This window comes from Pan paniscus, chromosome 2 (genome assembly GCF_029289425.2).
Source record: "Pan paniscus chromosome 2, NHGRI_mPanPan1-v2.0_pri, whole genome shotgun sequence".
Lineage (NCBI taxonomy): Eukaryota > Metazoa > Chordata > Mammalia > Primates > Hominidae > Pan > Pan paniscus.
Window position 1 is genome coordinate 57,000,337 of NC_085926.1, and position 13,512 is coordinate 57,013,848.

The window sequence follows — 13,512 nt, forward strand, 5'->3', positions numbered from 1 at the left end:
TTGTATTTTTAGTAGAAATGGAGTTTCACCATGTTAGTCAGGCTGGTCTCAAACTCCTGACCTCAAGTGATCTACCTGCCTTGGCCTCCCCAAGGGCTGGGATTTCAGGTTTCCATGCCTAATTTAGTGGAGCAAATAAAGCCTGAAACTTCAGGTAGGGACTTAAAATCCTGATTCTGTCACTGATTTGCAGGGTCCTGGGGCTGAGTCAGGAATCATGGCTCCCTGCCACCTCCCCTCTCACTTGTGAAAAAGGACAGTGAAGACCACAAAGGGGATCGCTGGCCCAGATGGCATGAACATCTGGGGTGTCTGCCACCCAGCATCCAATTCCCTGTGTGTGGGTGACAGCACCTGGCCTTCCCATTGGGGGACCACCCCTCCCTCACTCTCCATCCATGGGTTCAGATGAGGCTGACTCCATCCTCCACCCCCGAGTTCCAGAGTTCCAGGAGAGAGCACGAAGCCCACGTTGTGAACAAATCTGAGTTCACTTGGGAAGCTCTGCTGGAACAAGTGGGAATAAGCTTTCACTCCATAGCTGGAGTCAAATGCCAGCCTAGAGTTGGCGGTATCACAGGGAGGAAATGTTCCTGAGAATGATTTCAACACAGAAGAAAGCAGAGCCAAGAGAAGGGCAGAGTGACAGCAAGGCCTAATCACACTGAGCCCCTGGATCCCGCCATGCCTGAGGCTATCTACTGTTGGACCTTCCATTCCTGTGAGCCATTACATTCCCTATGCAGCTTGATCCTGAATGAACTGCATTTCTGTCACTTGCAATAACATTTCCTAGCAGAACCACTGCATAGAATCCTAAGTCTCTTAGTTATAAGGGATACTGGTGGCTGTCCACCCAGCAGCATTTTGCAGATAATAAGCATTCAATAAATGTAAGTTGGTCTAATGGATGAATGGTTTGTTCATTTCCTCTAGCTTCAATGCCTCAAACACAAGGAAAGCTATCCTGTCAGTATTACTCTAAGCCACAGGATAAACCAAGTACATCTTCATGGAGTACTAATTTAAATGACAGAAAGTAGCTCCATGCTTGAAAAGCACAGCTGTAACCAAACATAGACACCTGTGGTTCACCCCAGGAATGAAAGGATGGGTCAACATTAGGAAATCTATCAATATAATTCATCTCATTACAGAGTCAAAAGAAAAAACAAAAACAGATGTCTCCTTAGATGCCAATCTTGTTGAATTCCAACATATATTCCTGATTGAAAAAAGAAACCTTTTAACAAAACAAGAATGGAATGAAACTTCCTTAAGAGATATAAAGCTCAAACTGAAAGCCTGCATCACATCTCCTAGGGAAACATTAGCGCACTCCCACTGAAGTGGATACAAAGCAAGAGGAACTCTACATACCACTGCTAGTTAACATTATTCAGGAAGCGGCCAGGCGCGGTGGCTCACACCTGTAATCCCAGCACTTTGGGAGGCTGAGGCAGGCAGATCATGAGGTCAGACTGAGACCGTCTTGGCCAACATGGTGAAACCCCATCTCTACTAAAATACAAAAAATTAGCCGGGCATGGTGGTGCGTGCCTGTAACCCCAGCTACTTGGGAGGCTGAGGCAGGGGAATCACTTGAGCCCGGGAGGCAGAGGTTGCAGTGAGCAGAGATCGTGCCACTGCACTCCAGCCTGGCAACAGAGGAAGACGCCATCTCAAAAAAAAAAAAAAAAAATTTATTCAGGAAGCATTTACCAATCCAATTAGAAGACAAAAAAAGTCATACTGACTAGAAAGGAAGGGAAAACAAAATTGTATTAATTTGCAGATGATATAATTGTATGTCTGGAAAAATCCCTCCCTACAAAAATATAGTAATAATAAAATAAGATCTGCAAAACTATTAGAGCAAATAGGAAAACTAGATAATATTAATCAACATGAATAAAAGAAGTTGGCTGGACATGGTGGCTCAAGCCTGCAATCCCAGCACTTTGAGAGGCTGAGACAGGAGGATTGCTTGAGTCGAGGAGTTCAAGATCAGCCTGGGTAACCCAGTGAGACCTTGTTTCTACAAAAAAATTTTAAAAATTTAGCCGGGCACGGTGGCATGTGCCTGTAGCCCTAGCTACTCTAGAGGCTGAGTCAGGGGGATTGCTTGAGCTCAGGAGTTTGAGGCTGCAGTGAGCTATGATCACCTCACTGCACTCCAGCCTGGGTAACAGACACTGCCCTGTCCAGTCACCTGGGGAAGCCCAGGAGGTCCCTGTCTTTGCCAACAAAGGAAGAGAGGACCCATCTTTCAAGACATGACTCGCAATAGCAGGGCTGATCAGACTGATCCACACGTGTGACCATCTCATCACCCACATCTGTACTGATCTGAATGTCATTTTTGTCTCAAAAAAAAAGTTATTAATCAATAGCTTTCCTATATACAAAAAAAAAAAGAAGCATGAATACATGCTGGTGGTCCAGCTAACATAAATGATTATTCCAGAAAAACATTCCTTCTTGTGCTCTGCCACATTTCCTCTTCTCTACTTGTGTGAATGTTGGTGGCATGCTTGAAACTCACAGCTGTACCCAAACATAGACACTACCAACCAGGCACTTATTTTGCCTAGGCTCAACCATCTCTGTTGACTGGGAACCAATCTCCCGAGACTGCCCTGTCCAGTCACCTGGGGAAGCCTAGGAGGACCCTGTTTTTGCCAACAAAGGAAGAGAGGACCTATCTTTCAAGACATGACTCGCAGTAGCAGGCTGATCAGGCTGATCCACACGTATGACCGTCTCATCACCCACATCTGTACTGACCTGAATGCCATTCTTTGTCCAAGCTAAGCCCCTGGGCCTTAGCACATGCTGTCCCTGATGCCCGCCATGATTTTCCTCAAGAAGGCTGCAGGGCTTGCTCTCTCAACATTCAGGTCTATGTTGAATGTTATTCTCTCAAAAAAGCTCTCCCTGTGTCTCTATGTAAAACTCCACCTGCTTATGCTCACCCTATCACATACTCTATCTTTCCTCACAGCATGCACCACCAGCTAATGCCACTTCACACATCTGTTTATGGTCTGTCTCTCTCACCAGAAGGTAAGCTCCATCAGGGCAGGGACCACCACATCCGCTTCATTCACTGCAGTATCCCTATCCTAAACACAGTCCCAGATGCACAGAAGGGGCTCAACAGATGTTAGTTTTATAGGTGGATGGATGGATTTGTTCAGTCCCCAGATCCACTCTCAATTCTACCACCGAATATTTTTCATGAGTTCACCTCTCTCCATTGGTTATCCAAGCTATCCACTCACTTATTCTCAACAGGTATTTATGACCTCCATCATCTCTCTCCTGGATGGCTACAATACCCCCAGCTGGTTACTTAGCCCTGAGTTTTGCTTCCCTCCAAATCTTTTTCCCACTCTAGCCAGAGATCTTTTCTCAAAATGCAGATTTAATCAGATTTAAGAGGCCACTTAAAACACTTCAGTGGCCTCTTGGGACCCTTAGGACAGAGTCTAAGCTCTTTACTACCAAGGCCAAGAGGACCCAGTGTTCCCAGCCCAGAGGACTCCCAGGCCCCTGTCATATGACATGATCCAGTCTCACTGAGATGCTGTCTTTGCTTCCGGCACATCACATCTCTGTGGACTCCGGACCTTGGCACACACTGCCCCTTCCACATGGTTTGCTCTTTACCTGGCTATCCCTCACAGATGCTTCCATTTTCTGTCTGCTACTTCTCACGGGGAATGTTAGGTCCACCCCAAAGGGACTACAGATCCTCACACTTCCCTGTCACATGCTCACTGCCCTGGGAATGGCTTGTTTAGGCCTGTGTGCTCCTGTAATATAAGATTCACAAGAGTCGGCCTGTGCCATTCACAGCACCCAGAACAACGCCCCCGGCACTGAGTAGACACTCGAGATAGACTTCCTTGACTTTAATTTAAATCATGCCTTCTCCAAATTGGCATGGGGTTGGTTTCTTTGTGTCACATCTGATGCTGCTTTGGGCACCCCAATGCACCCTTCATACTCCCTTGAGAAAACAGCAACACACAGGTACATGCTTACACTGGCATGCACACAGCACTCGGGAACCCACCACTCCCCAAAGTGCCCATTCCACCATGACATTCTAACCTTGCAGAAATCTTGTTTCCTGCCTAATGTTATAAACAGAATATTGAAGCTTCCTACATCAAGAACACTCTACTCCAATTTGACCTGGATCTATCAAAAAGAAGGAAAGATATTAAAAAAAAAAAAAAAAAAAGTAGGGGGCTGCCTCTGAAATATCTCCCTTAGCCACCATAGCTGGAAGGCCAATAGCAAACAGATTCAATTTTACTTGACAATCTTAAAAAAAAAAAAAAATCAGAGCTATACCTGTATATGGCTTATTTCTGTAATAAAACAAACAAACAAAAAAATCCACTTTGTGTAGGGTAAGAGCAATTTTGTTTTTTTCTTTTTTTGAGACGGAATCTTGCTCTGTCACCCAGGCTGGAGTGCAGTGGTGCGATCTCGGCTCACTGCAAGCGCTGCCTCCCAGGTTCACGCCATTCTCCTGCCTCAGCCTCCCAAGTAGCTGGGACTACAGGCACCCGCCACCACACCCAGCTAATTTTTTGTATTTTTAGTAGAGATGGGGTTTCACCACGTCAGCCAGGATGGTCTCGATCTCCTGACCTCATGATCTGCCCGCCTCGGCCTCCCAAAGTGCTGGGATTACAGGCGTGAGCCACCGCGCCCGGCCAAGAGCAGTTTTTTATTACAAATGCTTCTCCTTCTTAATAGTTGTTAGAATTATGGTCAATATAATATCTCAATCTGATCTAAAACAAAACAAATGCAGGCTAATGCCTTCACCAGCGTGTCAACTGAGCAACACCAGCATGGGTTATCCTGACGTTGGAGTGATGTCACCCACGAGGGCCTCTCACTGCAAATGCTGCACCTGGACTCCAGCCTTGAGGCTTCACTTGAAGTTCATGGAACTGGAGGACCAAGGTAAATGGCACCGCAAAGACACACCTAGACAAACACAGAACGTGGATCTGACTCTTCAAAACGCTAGTGCCATGGAGGGCAAAAATAAAGGAGGGATCTGTTCTGGATCGAAGGAGACTAAAGAGATGAAATTATCAAATACAGTGCTTTAGCCAGGAATGGGCCGAGATGAGTAGGGAAAGGAAAAGGGGTTTCGGAGCAATGGAGGGAATCTGGATCCTGAAAAAGAGTCAGGAGACAGTATTAGTCATAAAACTTCAGAGCTGTGAAAAACCATCACCATCTTTACATTGACACAATGCTCCACGATTTACCAAGGAATTTCATGTGACCTAGTCCCACCAGCTCACTTCAGAGATGAGGAAACTGCACTCAGAGGAGTGGCTAGACTCTAGCCCTAATGCAGTGGGTTGCTGAAGTTGGCACACACTGGGAAGAGTGATTGCACACATCTCAGTGACTCTGTGTTAGCATGTTGAAGTTGGCCATGGTGGGAGTATTTACAGAAGTAGGCAAATGCTACAAGTCTGAGCTTTTTCCCCTCAGAAACTCATTTGCCCTAACCCTTACCCTAACCCTGTCCTAAAGCCAGACGTGAACCTAGGCCTCCCTCCAGCCATTCAGGGCTCCTTTCCATCACCCTTGTTTTTGCTCCCTCTTGAGTCCTCTGCCCCTGAAAAACCTATGCCAGACAGCAAAGTCCTCCAGGGCACGGACTCTATTAGATTGTAATCAGGGCCCCTGCCTGTCCTACTCACCAATGTATCCGTGAGCCCAGCACAGTGCCTGGCACACAGCCTCGATAGATACTCATCATTAGAGAAGACGATTCCTCCTACTTGGGCTCTGCACACAGGTGGGACAAAAGCCACCTTCAGCTCAAGCCCCAGAAGCACTCCTGGGGAAAGGCTTAACTCAAGTTCCCATGCTCTTTTCTCACCTAGGGAACAAAATTCTCAAGACTCCCCCCATTCACACCCTAGCGGAATACCCCAGACAAAACCAACACTTAAGGTATCTCAATAACCTGTACCTTATGAGCCTAGTGAGCCCATAAGATACTTTAACAATGATGGAGGCAGGGCGCAGTGGTTCACACCTATAATTCCAGCTCTTTGGGAGGCCAAGGCAGAAGGATCACTTGAGCTCAGGAGTTTGAGACCAGCCTGGACAACATAGTGAGAGTCCATCTATACAAAAAAATTTTTAAATTAGCCAGGTGTGGTGGTGCAAGCCTGTAGTCCCAGCTACTCAGGAGGCTGAGGTAGAAGGATCACTTGAGCCCAAGAGGTTGAGGCTGCAGTGATTCATGATCACACCACTGCACTCCAGCCTGGATGACAGAGTGAGACTCTGTCTCTTAAAATAAAAGAGGTTTGGATGCCTCCCACCCCACGCTTGCACAGTTCTCTAAGCCCAGTGCTTAACTCCTAGGGTTGAAAAAGTTGATTGCCCTCCAGAGAAAGCGTCACACTCTCACCTGGCAGGAATTTTCTATCAGATTTCCCAGGAGGGAGACCGACATGATGTACATGGTCTCCACCCAGTGAGGGTACCACATAAGGACAGCAGCTGTTTTAGGTGCCACCATCTACCCTACCTGGACAGGGCCGGGGGAGCGTCCTCTTCACCAGATGAGTGTGGGCCAGAGGCAAAACCCCTCAGAGACATTCTTTTCCTGCCTGTTGTGCTACATGTTGCCACCTGAGTGCTGTGCCCATCAGAGGCCACCTGGTGTGTGTGTCTCTAAACACTTCTCGATTGTGCACTAGGTGCCAGACACTGCCAGGCCCTTAAGCCTTTATTGTCTCCTATCACTATATTCGTCTCATCTAGACTGTAAGCTGCTTGAAGGCAAGGTCCATGTCTGACTGTAGCCCCCAGCATGCCCGAAAGAGTGATTAGTACATAGTAGGTACTCAAATAACTGCAGAATGCATTTTTTAATGTGATCACCCTATGTTAGAAATTGTCACAGAGAAGTAGAGGGCATGCATTCTGAGACCTCCTCCTTGACTCTGCAGTTGGTGGGAGAATGATTTTTGAACTGATAACAGACTAATGCCACGTGCTAGACATTGGCCAGATGCCCAGTGACGGAGCTAAGCATTTCTTACCACACTGAATCCTTGCGTAACTCTACAAACTAAGTACCACTGTTATCCACCTTTCACAGATGGGCAAACTGAGACTTGGGAAACTTCAACAACTGGGCCAGGGTACTCACTTCCTCCCCTAACACCCTCTTGGCAGTTCCCCTTGTCACTGGCGCCACCCTATGAGAAGGTGACTGCCTGGCATTAGGAACATGCTGATTGGCTCCCAATGCCCACCCTTCCACACCTCAATGGACTGCCTGGGATGAAGCCCACTCCCACCCTTAGAGCAGCCACAGAAATTGCTCCCATTCTGCAGAGGGGCTCTGTGCTCCGGTCTGCAGGGAGCAAGTAGAAGGAGGACCCAGACAGACAAGAACAGGTGGGGTGGTGAGAAGGCTGAGGGCTTTCTCTGGGAGCGTCAAAGGTGCAGGTTTAGGCTGGGAACACTGGCTCACACCTGTAATCCCAGCACTTTGGGAGGCTGAGGTGGGTGGATCACATGAGGCCAGGAGTTCAAGATCAGCCTGGCCAACGTGGTGAAACCCTTTTTCTACTAAAAATACAAAAAAAAATTAGCCAGGTGTGGTGACGCACACCTGTAATCCCAGCTACTCAGGAGGCTGAGGCAGGAGAATCACTTGAACCTGGGAGGTGGAGGTTGAAGTGAGCCGAGATCACGCCATTGCACTCCAGCCTGGGCAACAGAGAGAGACTCTGTCTCAAAAAAAAAAAAAAAAAAATCAAAGGTACAGGTTTAAGCCTAAGCCCTAGAATTACCTGTGACATTGGAGCAGGTACTTTAGAACTCTTTTTCCTCATCTGTAAAACGGAGGTGAACAATATGTGTTGTTCACTGGGTTGCGACGATGTTTGGAGCCAATGTATATAAAAAGCCCCTCAGGAGGTGCCCCAAATAAGCAGGCATTATAATTTGCTGTGTAGAGGATTAGCCATGCTCAGTGGAGGACCAAGGAGCTTTTTTAGTGACTTTGCAGCAAATCTTCCAAGATGTTTTCCAATCCATGGCTTTGGCCATTACAAGGGCAGATAATGGTGAAAACACACACACACACACACACACACACACACCTCCCAAAATAGGACCTGAGGTTTAGGGACCAGATCTAGGGCTTAACTCTTCCACTCATTGGCAACAGGACTGCAGCCAAGCCCTTCACCTCCATAAGCCTCAGTTCCTCATCTGTAAATAACATCTACTTGGGCCAGGCGTGGTGGCTCACGCCTGCAATCCCACCACTTTGGGAGGCCGAGGCAGGCAGATCACCTGAGGTCAGGAGTTTGAGACCAGCCTGACCAAATGGAGAAACCCCGTCTCTACTAAAAATACAAAATTAGCCAGGTGTGGTGGCACATGCCTGTAATCACAGCTACTCAGTAGGCTGAGGCAGGAGAATCACTTGAACCCAGAAGCAGAGGTTGCAGTGAGCAGAGATCATGCCACTGCACTCCAGCTTGGACAACAAGAGCGAAACTCCGTCTCAAAAAAAAAAAAAAAAAATCTACTTACCTCATTGTCCTGATCACATAGTTGAAGGACTGGGTGAAGGCTCAAAGACCCAATCCAGCACATCCCTGGGGTGATCTCTACAGTAGCAGATGTAGGGAGCTGCCCTCCCTTAAGAGACCTCTGCATGCACAGTGACACTTTATAGGCTCTGATGAGGTGTGCAAAAAGGTCCTCATTTAACTGAGGTTAAGCCAGCACTGGCCAAACAAATTTGACAACAAACCCCACTTTTTCCTGCCATACCTAATCATGTAAGGAGAAAACCATATTCTAAGTAGCAGACTGTGGGAATGCTGATGGGATCTCCAAGAAGACACCTTAGAGAGATGTCGCCTTGCCCAGGGTAACAGAGCCCAAGGTCAGAGGAGTTTGCAAACCTCGGGCTCTTGCTCTCCCTTATGTTGGGTTTCTGGCTTCTCAAGGTCAGCAGCTAAACCTCCGGAGGGTGGGGGAAGCAGAGCAGGTCCCAAACAGCCTTTTGGACAGTGAACAAAGCTACTAAAAATCAGTGACCAAAACAGCCCTGGCCTAATGCCAAGATGGGAGCTGATAAGTGGATCAAGGAGAAGAGAGAAGCTAAGAGCAAGCAGCGAAACCACCACGTCTAATGGGGAGGGCTTCGAGCACTATACAAACCAGCCTAACCCTGCAGCATGAAAACTGCCTGCAGCGCTGGGGCAAATTGCAATTCTGGGTCAAGTCCTTCATGTTGCCATCTACAAATCACTCTGTCTTCTGCCCAATTCAGTCCACCAGAGCCACACATGGGGAGGGCCTGGGCCAGATGTCAGGCATCACTGCACCAGACAAGGCCCTTCCCTCCAGGAGAGTAAAGCCTAGCAGAACCGGCAAGGAGGAGGTGCTCAACACATACGGAACAGGTGAGCAAGCCAGGGGAGATTTTTGTTTTGGAAAAAGAGACATATATGTATATAATCCATGCCTGGAAGACTCTGCAGGGAATGCCTAATCCCTTGTTTGAGCATTTTCCCAAAGTGCTGAGGGCCACTGAGTAATGGGATGTTTGTTGACTGACTGACCAAATGAATGAATGAATAAACGACCTAAATTAAATCTTCCCATTTCTCCAGCATAAGTGAAGTCCTTACTATCCAACCATTTCACCACAGGTCCATTCATAGGAAGAATTTACAAGAAAGACAAGGGCTTTTCCCCCTCAAAATTCTCTCCTTTGCACCTGAGGAAACTGTTCAGAAATTCTGCTTCTGTTGCCACACAGCTGAGGAAACTGAGGCATAGAAATGCACTATCTGTCTGCAGTCACTGATGACCACAGAAAACTGCACTCTCCAGGGTATTTATCTTCTAGAAATCCTATACTCTTGGGCCCCTAAAGTGTAAGTTGGCATCCAGAAATAGAAGCAGCAAGAAATTACTGCTTAGTCAATAAATGCTATGCAAATAGTCCTCCTCACAATAAAGTCACTTGGTTAAAAGACAAACTGCCCATAAATCACAGGAACAAAACTGCATCTCACAAAGGGAAGCATGGCCTGTGGGCAGGGATTCCAGGGAGCCCCAGTCCTTGAGGAAGTGGGGTTGGCCCAGGCTGATCTGTGGTCCTTCCAGCTGGTCGGCTTTGTCTCAGCACCTCATCTCAAGGATCCTAGGTCCACCCTATCTTGTTACTCCACCCCTTTTACTCATTGGTCTAGAGTATTAGTAAGTACCTACTGTGTGCCAAGCACACAGTAATGAGGTAAACTGTGTAATAATGGTGAACACAAGAGGTGAGACCTAGCCCCATGAGGTTTGCAGTCCAATAGGTGAGAGAGACACTAAAAAGATAAATACATGTAAGATGAGAAATTGTGTTTACTGATTACTATTTCTGAAACATAAGTCTATCATTCTCCTGACAGAAAAGTCTTTCTACGTTCTTCACTCTATATGCGACTAAAAATAAGCAAACAAAAACAAAAAATGCCGCCTTTACTGGGTACTGACTATATGCCAGGAGCTTTCCAATGATTAACTCAGAACATCCCCAGTGACCCACTGTGGGAGATACTATTATTATCCCCACTGACCAGCGTAGATTCATGGGTTTCCACTTAACCACCGCTCAGATGTGTGCAACTACCTCTCCCCCACAGATGCCAGACTCCAAATTCCCTAAGAATTCATATCTTACCCATCTTTTTGTCACTTGTGCATATAATAGTATTCAATCAATGCCCACTGAATGAACAATCAATTAATCGTTCAATGGGCTAGTTTTCTGCAAGATAGTACCCGCTGAATCAGTACTTTGGGAGGCTGAGGTGGGTGGATCACGTGAGGCAGTTTTGGAAGAAAAGAGGATCAGTCTCCTAATAATTGCACAAGAGGTAGCTGTGATGTTATGGAAAGAGCCAGAGCCAGACCCTGGAGATGTGGGAGCATGAACTTGGCAATCATTTCATCACTCTAGGTCTGTTTGCTTAAACCTGTAATGCAGAGTTAAACACAATGAATCTATGATTTCTTCTGGCTCTAAATTTTTATGTCTCTGAAATATATACTAAAAGATGGGGGCTGAGAAAGGCATTTGAAATTGCACTGTGTCTGCAATTTCTTGATCTTAGAATAAGACCTAAAGTTAAACATTTTAGGGTAAGTTGACTGATTAGGTCTAGGGAGGGCAAGTGAAGTACTTCCTCTCCCTGCACAGCTCAGTTTATGCACTCCTCATAAGCAAGTATACGTACTCCCCATGACAAATATGCTCAACTTGTAAAACCCCTTTGCAGAGAAACATTTTGGATGGGCATGGGTGAGGCTGCCATCCCTAACGGTACCCAAGAACAGTGGTACTGGTGATATGCAGGAGCCCCTGTTCATACGCTGGACAGGGACAAAGCCATCCCTTTCAACTCTGCTCCCCCCTGGAAATACCACAGATTCTGAATAACAACTGAGTATGGTCAAAGCAACTGCAAACATGGGCGTGATGGCCCCAAAGCCATGCTCATTAAACAGAACTCAGCACTCAACAAATGTGGGTCTGTTTGTTACTCCAAGTGAGAGCACTGGGTAGAAACCAGGGATCCATGGTGAGCATGTGAGCAAAGTTTTGCTGGTTTCCTTTTACTCTTTGGGTTGGTTTTGAATACGTTTCTGTCTGTTACCTAATGGCCACAAAATGGGGAGAAACAACACAACTTCCTACCTTAGAGGACCACTGTGAGAATTAAATGAGATAAACAGGCCAAGTGATCCACGCAGAGGCTGACATAGTAAATTCTCAAACTGTTGCCAATGCTGATGGCATCAGTGATGGTAGTGGTGGATATAAAAGTAGGGAAATCCAGCTGAGGGCTCTTTGAAGCCCCTAGGGTTAGAAGGAGAAGCAGATGATCCTGGGCTGGACTCTCCTGGGGGAGTATAAGTATACTCCTTGGATGCTTCTCAGAAGAGAAAACAACGTAGCAACCACTCCTGGGAAGGGCCAGGCTCCCCAGATGCCCTGGGGCCCTGGGACTCTGGATAGGTGGATGGGTCCCAGTGGGGACAGAGGCTTATGGCACCATCAGGAGATGAAGCTAGGCAACAGAGTCCTAAGAAGATGAACAACCTCAGAGTTCAGAGGAGGCAGAGGAAACTACAACCACAGAAAGACACAATCATTCACCCAAAAGACTAGCAAAATTAAAAAGCTGAAGATCTGAGGCATGGCAAGACAGTGAGCAAATAGGAGATCTGGTGCCCAGGTGACAAGCAGTGCCCTTTGGAGGATGAACTGGTGATGTTTCAGACCTTACAGGCATACACAGGATGACCCAGCAACTCTAATCCGCGGCAACCTCCCTAGAGAATTCTTGTCCATGTGCTCAGGTGGAACATACCAGAAAGCACATCACAGCACTACCATAAGGGCAACAAACAGAACAAAGCTAACCACCACCATCAGAGAAATGGCCCAATAAACAGCTGGATCCTTGTACTGTGGATATACTATTCACTTGGCTGCAGTAAAAAAAAAAAAAAAAAAATGTAGATTCACATATGTCTTGAAAACATTTTAGGACATATTATTGAATTTATAAAAGGGCTACAAAATAGGCTAACAAGCATAGTATGACAGTACATATTTAAAAACAGAAAGAAAAAAAGGAAGAAAGGAAAGAGTGACTTTTGTTCTATGTATCCAGATAACTAACAAAGTTATGGAAGAAAATGTACAAGATAGATCCCAGTGGTTACTTCTGGGAAGGGCAGGGATGAGGTAGGAGCTGGGAATGAAAATGGGAGTCAATGGGGATTTCATTTGTATTTTTAACAAGGAAAATGTATTTATTTATTTATAAATAAAATTAATTTTAGGCTGGGCGCGGTGGCTCACGCCTGTAATCCCAGCACTTTGGGAGGCTGAGGTAGGTAGATCACCTGAGGTCAAGAGTTTGAAACCAGCCTGGCCAACATAGTGAAACTTCATCTCTACTAAAAATACAAAAATTAGCCATGTGTGGTGGTGGACACCTGTAATCCCAGCTACTCAGGAGGCTGATGCAGGAGAATCGTTTGAACCCAAGAGGTGGAGGTTGCAGTGAGCTGAGATTGCACCATTGCACTCTAGCCTGGGCAACAGAGCAAAAACTCTGTCTCAAAGAAAAGTAAATAAATAAATTAAATTAAATTAATTTTAATTATTGACATTACATTAAAAGTTTTTAATTATTTATATGTACTTATTTATTTTAGAGATGGAGTCTTGCTGTGTTGCCCAGGCTGGAGTGCAGTGGCTGTTCACAAGTGCAATTGTAGTGCACTTCAGCCTTAAACTCCTAGGCTCAGGCAATCCTCTTGCCTCAGCCTCCTGAGGAGCTGGGATTACAGGCACACACTACCACAACGGGCTTAAAAAAAAAAAAAAGGCATAAGAAAGAGAAAGAA

The 13,512-nt window shown here is 46.2% G+C and overlaps 1 protein-coding gene across 3 annotated transcripts in view; it reads right to left on the reverse strand.

Annotated features, from left to right (window-relative positions):
- ARHGEF3 (Rho guanine nucleotide exchange factor 3) overlaps positions 1 to 13,512 on the reverse strand; it is a 344,332-nt gene that overhangs the window by 285,946 nt on the left and 44,874 nt on the right. The gene's annotated exons all lie outside the window — the stretch shown is intronic.